This window comes from Pteropus medius, unplaced genomic scaffold, assembly GCF_902729225.1.
Source record: "Pteropus medius unplaced genomic scaffold, Ma_sr-lr_union100, whole genome shotgun sequence".
Lineage (NCBI taxonomy): Eukaryota > Metazoa > Chordata > Mammalia > Chiroptera > Pteropodidae > Pteropus > Pteropus medius.
The window spans coordinates 5,816,986-5,826,186 of record NW_024347867.1 but is presented as its reverse complement, the minus strand read 5'-3'; positions in this window follow the sequence as shown (position 1 = coordinate 5,826,186).

The following is a 9,201-nucleotide window of genomic DNA, read 5'->3' as shown; positions in this document are numbered from 1 at the left end:
CCTGCCTGCTACCAACTATTTATATTTTCTCATGAATACATTATACAATTGCACAAAATACATTTCATTACATTGAGAAAGGATGTTGTGCAACAAAACTATCAGCCAGTATTACATAACTGGATTGCCTCAAGCGTGCAGCACTATTGTTGACACTGTTCAAGGGTCCATCCAACTCTAACTGAGGAATTGACGAGCCAACCAACGAGTCCACCCCAGTCTAAAACACACTGGCTGTTGAACTCTTAATAAAATACACTTTCCTAGCAGTTCAGTATTTCCATTAATATGAACAATATTGGACAATTATAGAAGGCCAGCATCATAAGAGCAATTTGTTGAAAACTTATGTATAAAACTATGACAGATGCTGAAACGAGGCAAGCCCTTTTTAACAGAGCTCACAAAATGGCAAGGGAGAACCGTAATATACATGCTGATGAATGATGGAGACATTGTGACGTAGCGTGAGGCTACTATTGACCTTCTGATGACACATAACAGGCATTTTACAGATTTTTTTTGGCATATTTGACCACCATCACTATTCTTGTGCTTTGGGACCATTATTAAATAAAATAAGGGCTACTTGAACACAAGCATTGCAATAGGAAAACAGTTGATCTGATATCCCAGCTGGCTACCAAGTGACTAACAAGCATATACAACATAGACATGCTGGACAATGGGATAATTCATGTCTCCCGGAGGACAAGTGGGACAGCGTGAGATTTCATCATGCGACTCAGAATGGTGCACAATTTAAAACTTAGGAATTGTTTATTTTGAGAATTTTCCATTTAATATTTTTGGACTACAGCTGACCATGTGTAACTGAAACCAGCGAAAACAAAACTGTGGATAAGGGGTTACTGCTATATTTAAAACATTAATTCCCAGATGTGGTCCATATTCCATGAGGAATAAGCAAGTTGATTTTGCAAGATATACAGATAAATTCTTTTTATTTTAATAGTTGTAGATTAACACTCAATGTTTACTAGAAAATTTAAAATTCTTTCATCAAACCCATGGATAGTAGAATGTATACAATTCTGATTTATTTCTACAGTTTACCTATATGAACCCTTTATTTAGTGATGTCGAATCATTCCCTATCCTCTGAACACTGTATACACGGCTCTACCTAGATGATTGCATGTCCATTTCTCCCTGAAATGCCCTTGCTCTCCATCTATTTAAGTTATAGCTCCTTGCAGAGTTTTCTCAAAACTACCCCAGTTCTGACTGATATTTCTGAACTTTCAAAACATTATTTTCTTATCTTGTTGACTATTTCTCACAGCTTGCTGTTATCTCGACCTTTAATTTAAATTTTATGCTGATATTTAGTTTTGTAGATATGTGTCTTGTCTTCTTAAAGAGATTAAAAGGAATCTTGATGTATCATTTCAGGACATCCATGTCTAATAATCATTTAAAAAGGATACATCCCAGGGGGTGATCCCTGGAGGATGAGACTGTCTTGCTTACTGTTGAGTCTCATCACTCCAGCAGATATGTAACAGGTATGAGAGCCCAATACTTGAATAAATGTTGAATGAGGAGGAAACTAGCCACCTGAAAGTCCAGCCCGTTCCATGTTTGAAATGTTTGAATGTCACAAATCAATTAATTCTGTTTCTTTCTCTCTCTCTCTCTCTCTCTCTCTCTCTCTCTCTCTCTCTCTCTCTCTCTCTCTCTCTCTCTCCCTGTCCCTCTTTATTCTTTGTAATCCTTTCCCAAAGTAGGGAATTAAACTGGTAAGTTTGGAAGATTTATGTCTTTGTTTGCTTGTGTGGTTTGGTTATATAATTCAAAACCTTTTGATTCCAATAAACTTTTTCCATTAACTAAATAAGTATTCCTTCCTTCTCCTAGGTATCCCAGGGAGTTTCCATGCGTCCTTGTGCCCTAAAATGATACCCATCCTACACAAATTCATTTCAGAAAAAATATCTGAGGACAAGATGAAAACTATAAGACAGATCAATTGCTTTGCAATGAGGAGGAAGCTTTTTATATTTCAGGTTGAAACTCTAATTGTTGTCTTAGATCATCTGACTTTCTGAATAGAATCAAAAGAAAATATATGGGAATTCCCCTTCACTCTCCCAGTCTCTAATTCCAGGAAATGTACCAACATTTTATTATGTTGAAATCAATAGAAACTTGGATTAAGTATTCTATTATCAATGTGGTTAGTAATGCCTTTATCTCATATGTGTATAAAGAATAGAGATTATGGATGCTAGTTATGTAAACAATGTATTTGTATGTAACTTGAATGACAGTTTGAAATTATCATGAGATTATTAAGTTCAAAGTCTAAAGTTTTGCATTAAAAGAAATACAATCCTGCTTATAAATGTGTAAGTTACAAATTTTAAAGGAGGGAGGGCCACTAGAATAAAATCTCTAAAATTTCCTTGGCCCTCCCCAACTCTTTATTTCCAATAGTCACTATCTTCTTCATTGCCATTATCAGAGTCCTGATTCTGTGGCCAGGAATTATTCTTATAGGCTCTCCATCAGTGTTTCTGATCCCACTCTTTCCACCCTAACCCTCAACCAATAGTGCAAACCATTTAAATTCCCTTAAACATTGTTTTTATCAACTAAAGTGCTTCTCATGTGTATATTAAATCAAATCAGTTGATCAGAGCCCTCCTCCACTTGGTTCCATTTAATCTTTCCTGTTCTTAGACAAGACTACTCTTCTTATTGTATTTTAATATGCTTACTACTGCTCTGATCCTGGAATGATTCCTCACAAAATCTTCCCTCTCTAACTCAAGTTCCTCTTCTGTCCAATCCTTGTTGCTGTTCTCTTCTCTGAACTCTAAATGCACTTATGGTCGGTAGCTGAATTATTGTTAATAAGTTTTTGTTCCTTGTTTGACTGTCTCTCTCCCTTAGCAGATCCTTTTCTACTTCACACCTTCAATTATCTTCTATAAACTAATAATACTGTGTCTCTGTCTTTAGCTCAAATTTCTCTCTGGAACTTCAAGCCTGTTGGTCCATTCAGATAGACATTTCAACAGGTACCGCCAAACATCAACCCACCTGCTAGCATCTGTACCTATCAACTCTGCCTCCCCTCCTCTCACTATAAATGACTGCTCATGCCCTTACAAGTCCTTCCCTGTCCCTGTACACTAGATTTCAAAGACATTGCTTGAGAAATTATCCTCTCCTACTCCTTATTATCAATTTTCCTTTTTCTATTGGGTTATAATCATCAGCATACAAATATTCTATTTCCTATCTTAAAAAAAAAACATGACTCTCTCGATCTGACATCCCCTTCCAGTTCTTGCCTTATTTCTCTGCTCTGCTTTATAATAAAGCTCCTCTACACGGTTGTATATACTCTCTGTCTTAATTCTTTTCCTCCCGTCAGGATTGTGACCCTGTGATTTCACCACCTTGTCAAAGTCAGCAATGTCTACATTATTATATCCATTGGTCAGGTTTCAGTCTCATCTTATTTGACACGTTGGCAGCATCATACAGCTGCTGCTACCTCATTCTTGATGTGTTCTTCCCCCACAGTCTTTTGGTTATCATCCTTCCTTGTTGGTTTTTGTACTTACTTTGAGATTTTCTTGTGGGCTTTCTATTTTTTTTTTTTTTCCTGGTTCCTTCTTACCATTCCTGACTTTTTGATATTGGTACATCCTGGAGCCCAATGCTTGGAAATCTTTTTTATTTACATTCACTCCCTAGGTAATTTTAATTATTTCATGGCTTTAAATACCATCTATATATTAGTGGCTCACAGATTTATATCTCAAGCTCAGCTCTTTCTCCTGAACTCCATACTCCTGTGTCCAAAAACAATCAGCTTAAAATCTTCCCTTGGATATATAAAAGTAGATCAAATCAACATAAACAAAACTGAACTTTTGACCTTTCTCTCTCAACATTCCTGCGGTCTTTCAGATCTTAGTTAATGGCTTCTTTAATCTTACAGTTATTTCACGGGTTTCAGACAATAGCTTAATAACTGACATATTCGTACAACTAACTGTATCCCATATAGCAGTGAAAATGCATGAAATAGAGTGATATTTATATGGATTAAGTGTGCAATGTCGAATATAAAAATAATATGCAGAATGTTATGTATAATTAGATGCCATATATACACACTTCAAAATGATGCAAAAGAGTACTATATAGTGATATGGACATATGTAATAAACTACCAAGATGTCATGGGAATGATCTAGAACAATTTTAGGATAATTATTTCCTCTAAGGGAGGGGATAGAGAAAGGAGGAGAATGTGACCACGAGGGCAATATAAGAGGTATCATGCTATTCATAACATCTTATTGCACAAATTGAACAGTAGGTACATAGGTGATTGTTATGCAATCCTTTATATGTGTGTGTGTGTGTGTGTGTGTGCGCGCGCGCGCGCGTCTGTGTCAGAAACATTTTTATAATTAATTTTTAAATAACTTGGAATATGCTTTTGTTTTTCAATAATTGGATGTTTCATAAGAAAACTCCACAAAGCTTTGCTTTTTTCTAAGCCCTAGGCAAACTCTTCTTTCTTAGACCCTCCTTTCTTTGCCTCCACATGACATTGTCTTCTATGGAGCTACTGCCATCCACTATGTTTTTTGAGGTTATTGCACCCAAGAGTAGCAGAAGAGTAGCGCCAAGTCTTTAAAGTTCCTCCTGAAGAAAAGCGCATAGGGCCTTTGCATTTAGAGATTTTGTGCAATTCACTATGCAGAATTAGATTAGGGTAACGAAAACAAGGAAGTACATTTGTCCAAGTGACAGTAATCCAACTCAGAGCACTTTGAACAAAAAATGACACTCGTCAACTCACCTAATTGCAAAATCTAGTGGAAAACTGGTTCCACCTGCCTGAATACAGGTGCTTAAATGACGTCTTCACAGTTCTCTGGCTCGGCTCTTCTTAGTCCTCACCCTTGAAAACAATCTATTCAGTTTGCATTAAAGATGGCTTCTGGGAACTCTGGACTTACGTGATCCTTGTGCCTCTGATTATAGAAGAGAGGGCTTCTTTTCCAGTTGTTATATCAAAAGTGCTAAGGAGGATTCTCACAAGCTTAGTTTTGAACGTGTGCTCAGCCTTGCATAAATCTCTGGCCCTGCAGGTCTGGTCTGTGATTGGCTAGGCCTGGATCTATATCACACACCTTGGGACTAAAAGGAATGATTTCCAACCCAGCTACATGTAAAGAGTTCTCTTTAATAAAGAGGGGAGACAGGATATCTGGCAGAGAGAAACAATAAACGCTCACCACAGGAAGCTATAAACGTTTCTGAGTGTAATCTTGATTCCCTTGATCATTTATGCCTCCTTTTCCTGGGAGAATCAAAGCCAAAAATTGCCGTCACAGCAGAAGAGCTTGCATTTCTGAAAACATTCCAGCTCTTTGACATGTTTTCTACTTATACTTTCTTCGTTCCATCTTAGACTTTTATTCTTCCACTTAACTCTTATATTATCATTTTATCATCTTTCTAGAATACTTGGATTCCTTTCGAATCTGTGAGCTGTTTGGTTGATGAACAGGTTACTAGCCATAAGGCATGTCAACACGTGACAGTAAAGCACACCTCCGCCTTCCATCTACATGTTTCCTACTTCTATTTTCATACAGTCAAGAGTATATTTATATTAGATGTCTCCCAGCAGGAGTGATTATAAGCAATTGCTTTCATATCATATCCAAATAGCAACGCTCTGATTCACTGATGTTCTACGCATCGCTACAATATTTCTATTTGAAATCACATATGGTCATATTGGAGGTATGATCTGATCAGCGAAAGATTTTCATTTCATCCAGTAGGATCTATAGAATCTTGTCTCTGTGGGGATCCAGAACAAGTCACCACAGGATGTGCCTCTGTGGTATGCAGTTTGTTTTGAGCCAAAAACAACTTTACCTAGCAGGCTCAAGAAAAACTTCTGACTTGCCCCACCCGCTTACCTACTTAGAAGAACTTGAATTAGAGGCTTTGCCTATAAAAGATGATCAGAGATAACTTTTGTAGGTCAGGGCAAACTTGTATTTACTAAAGGTTTTCCCTTCTTACCAGCCTGCAATAAATTTTTGAAGCCCCCAAAGTACTTTACTTCATCCCCAGCTCAGGATGTCTCATATATCCATGTTCCCTTTCTATTCCTAAACCTTTCATGTGGGGTCTCTATCTTATGCATGTGGGGTTCCTATACATACACACGCATTAAATTTGGTTATTTTTTTCCTTGCTAATCTATCTCATGTCTATTTGATTATTAGACCAGCCAGAAGAATCTTGAGAGTAGAATAAAGTTGGTTCCTCTCCCACATCCCAAATACAGAACAGACACCCATTCTGGGCATTCTTTCTCTGTGTTTTTAGTAATTTTGCAGTTCATTCGGCATCTTTGTTCCAGGCTCTATAATATATATTTAAAATGCATCCAATAAATAAGCATGATTTTTGTCATCAAGAAGCTCATTTAGTGGTAAATATATCAGATGTGATTAGTTAGTAACATGAACTGTACCATGCTCCACAGAGCACAAAGTTAGCTATTTTCCATTTGTCTGCAGTTAGTACTGTGTCTTAGGTAAGTAACAGGTTAATGAGTCAGTTGGACTGGGGTCAAATAATTAGTTAATATGTAATTCTCTACTTATTAGTTATATCAACCTTGGGGAACTTACCTAACTCCCTGGACTTCAGTGTCTTCATACGTAAAATGAGGTTACTAGTACTTACCAGTGCCGTGAGGGTTATAAGAATTTAGAATGGACGTAAAGTCTTATAGATATAAAATATGTTAGGTCTTTCATTTATTTCTTTCAAATCTATCATTTCTTATATTTTTTAGCAAGTTGTAGGTTTCTTTAGCTCTGTCTTTTCAGTTCTAGCAAATGAAACCTTATAAATGCGGGTATATAAGGTGGTGAAAGCCAAAGAACAAAGCCATCTAAAATATATGTTATGTATGGCAAATCACTCCATTCGTTCTTATAATTTTTCTGCTTTGATTTATCTTTAAGCAGCCTGGAAATTCTCAAAGACATGGTTGAAATATCTTTTTTCACACTCCAATATTTCATGTTTCCACTGCAGTAACTCAAGAAATCCTCTTCACAGTTGTTATTATTCCTATATTCAAATGTCTTTTCAGGAATGCCTTTGTTAAAAGTATCTATGTGTGGCTGAGTGTGTGTGTGTGTGTGTGTGTGTGTGTGTGCGCGCGCGCGCGCGCGACAGCCATATTAACCTAAACAGACATCTGCCCTCAGATTTCTTTCAAAACATTCTCATCTATAGAATTCCTAAGAGAGATGATCAGAATGGAGTTAGAAATGAGAATGGCATTTAAGAAAGAAGGTGAGAACAGAAAGGTGAAAGCAGAAAGAATGCTACTGGAAATCATTGTGTAGAGGAATAAGCCGATGCCATGAGGATGGGCCAGAATGCAAAGAAGGAATAAAAAGTAGAGAGTAGAGGCAGTGATAATTGCAGAGCAGCCTGAGTTATAGCACAGAAATGACTGGAATAGATCATACCACAGGGGCAATATCAGAGAGTGGCAAGGAGAGCAAAGAGAATGCATAGACCAATGTCTCAGTACCTAGTACTTGGAAAATGATATGAAATCAATAAATGCTATCTGAGTGAAAGAACAAGGGTAGAGCGTGAGCCCTGAGAGAAAACTGAAGCTGAGGGTATGGCTTTATAACACAGGGGAACATAACTGAGGAAGTTGAAATAGAACCTTTCAGAAAAAAGGTCTGGTAAAAGCCAAATAGGTAAAAATCAGCCGTGTATACTCCCTCCAGAACCACAGGGAAATTTAAGGTGACAGAAAGATGTTTCTTATCAAAGAAACTGGACTATCTGACATTACACTCTTTAGAAACAAAAGAGCTACTCCCTCAGTTGCGTTTCCCTAAATCAAAGCCAAATCAAATTATGCTGGAGTTGTTTGGTAAAATAAAATGTATGTGTGTGAAAATCGCTGAGGAAATAAAGGTTAAAATGTGATGCGAGAAATTTTACAGTTGAGTTGAGTATTCTTTCTTTTCCCTGGGAATTGGTGCTATTTGTTGTTGTTTTTTAATGAATTAAAGCACAGCTGACAGCTCTAAGTGTGAGTCAGGGGAAAAACTGTCCCCTAGAATCTGTGAGGAGCTTCTTGCTTATATCTTTCTAAAACTAGCGGGTTTAGGGTTGATGCAGGACGGGCCAAATTTCCCCAAGTAGAGGAAGCCCAAACCCTACACTGAGAAAAGAAGAGTCCTTTGGTGGAGAGTGAAGAAAGAATTCAACACACATGCCAAAGTTAGTGTCAAAAGTTTATTAGAAAAGAGGTAACACTCCACAAAGTGTGGTCTCCTCTCAGAGGCAGAGAGTGAGAGGGACCCCAGGTGTTCAGCAATTTCAGTTTCTATATCATTCTTTGGTTCCCATTTCCTTTGATATGGACATGTAGTGAGGAAGGGGAAGCGGAAGAGTAGGTAGCCTGAAAGGCCTGCTGTTCCCAGCCTTTAATACATAGGTTCCCTCATGGTTTTAGCCATAGGGAATGAATGATTTTATTTGTGTAGGGCAGCCACTTAAAGACTGTTTTTCCGGTTTCCCCCTCCACAGGTGTGAGAAATGAGCTGTTAGCAATCACAGCAGAAACCTTCCTTTGTTCTGAAGGTGTCCCCCTGGCCTGGCTGCAGGGCTGATGGGCGTATTTCAGGCTCTGAATGTAGCTTGATTCGGCATTTTAATTCTTTTGCCTCTTCCCTATATTAGGATCAGCTGTTGACTTCCAGTCAAGAGTTTAACTTTTTAAAATGAAATATCATTGCCCAAAGGTCACAATACTCATAGCAATACTGTTGCATAACGTCTAATTTCCTAAGGCAAAATCTGGCAAATCTGAAATGTTCCATATTTCAAGAAAAGTTAAAGAGCACCCAATTTTATGGGTACATGATTTGGACTATAAATAGACATGTGCATTCACGACCATTTTAAAATGACCATCTTTGATGTATGTCTCAATGTTGAACACAGGCAACATATAAGCCCTTCTCAAAATCCAACAGAAAATGTGGCTTGACCACCATTTCCTTTCTCTTAGGACTAACCGCTTCATTATAAAAGTAGTCTTAATTTCCTACTGCATTTTAATAGAATATCCAAATTGAA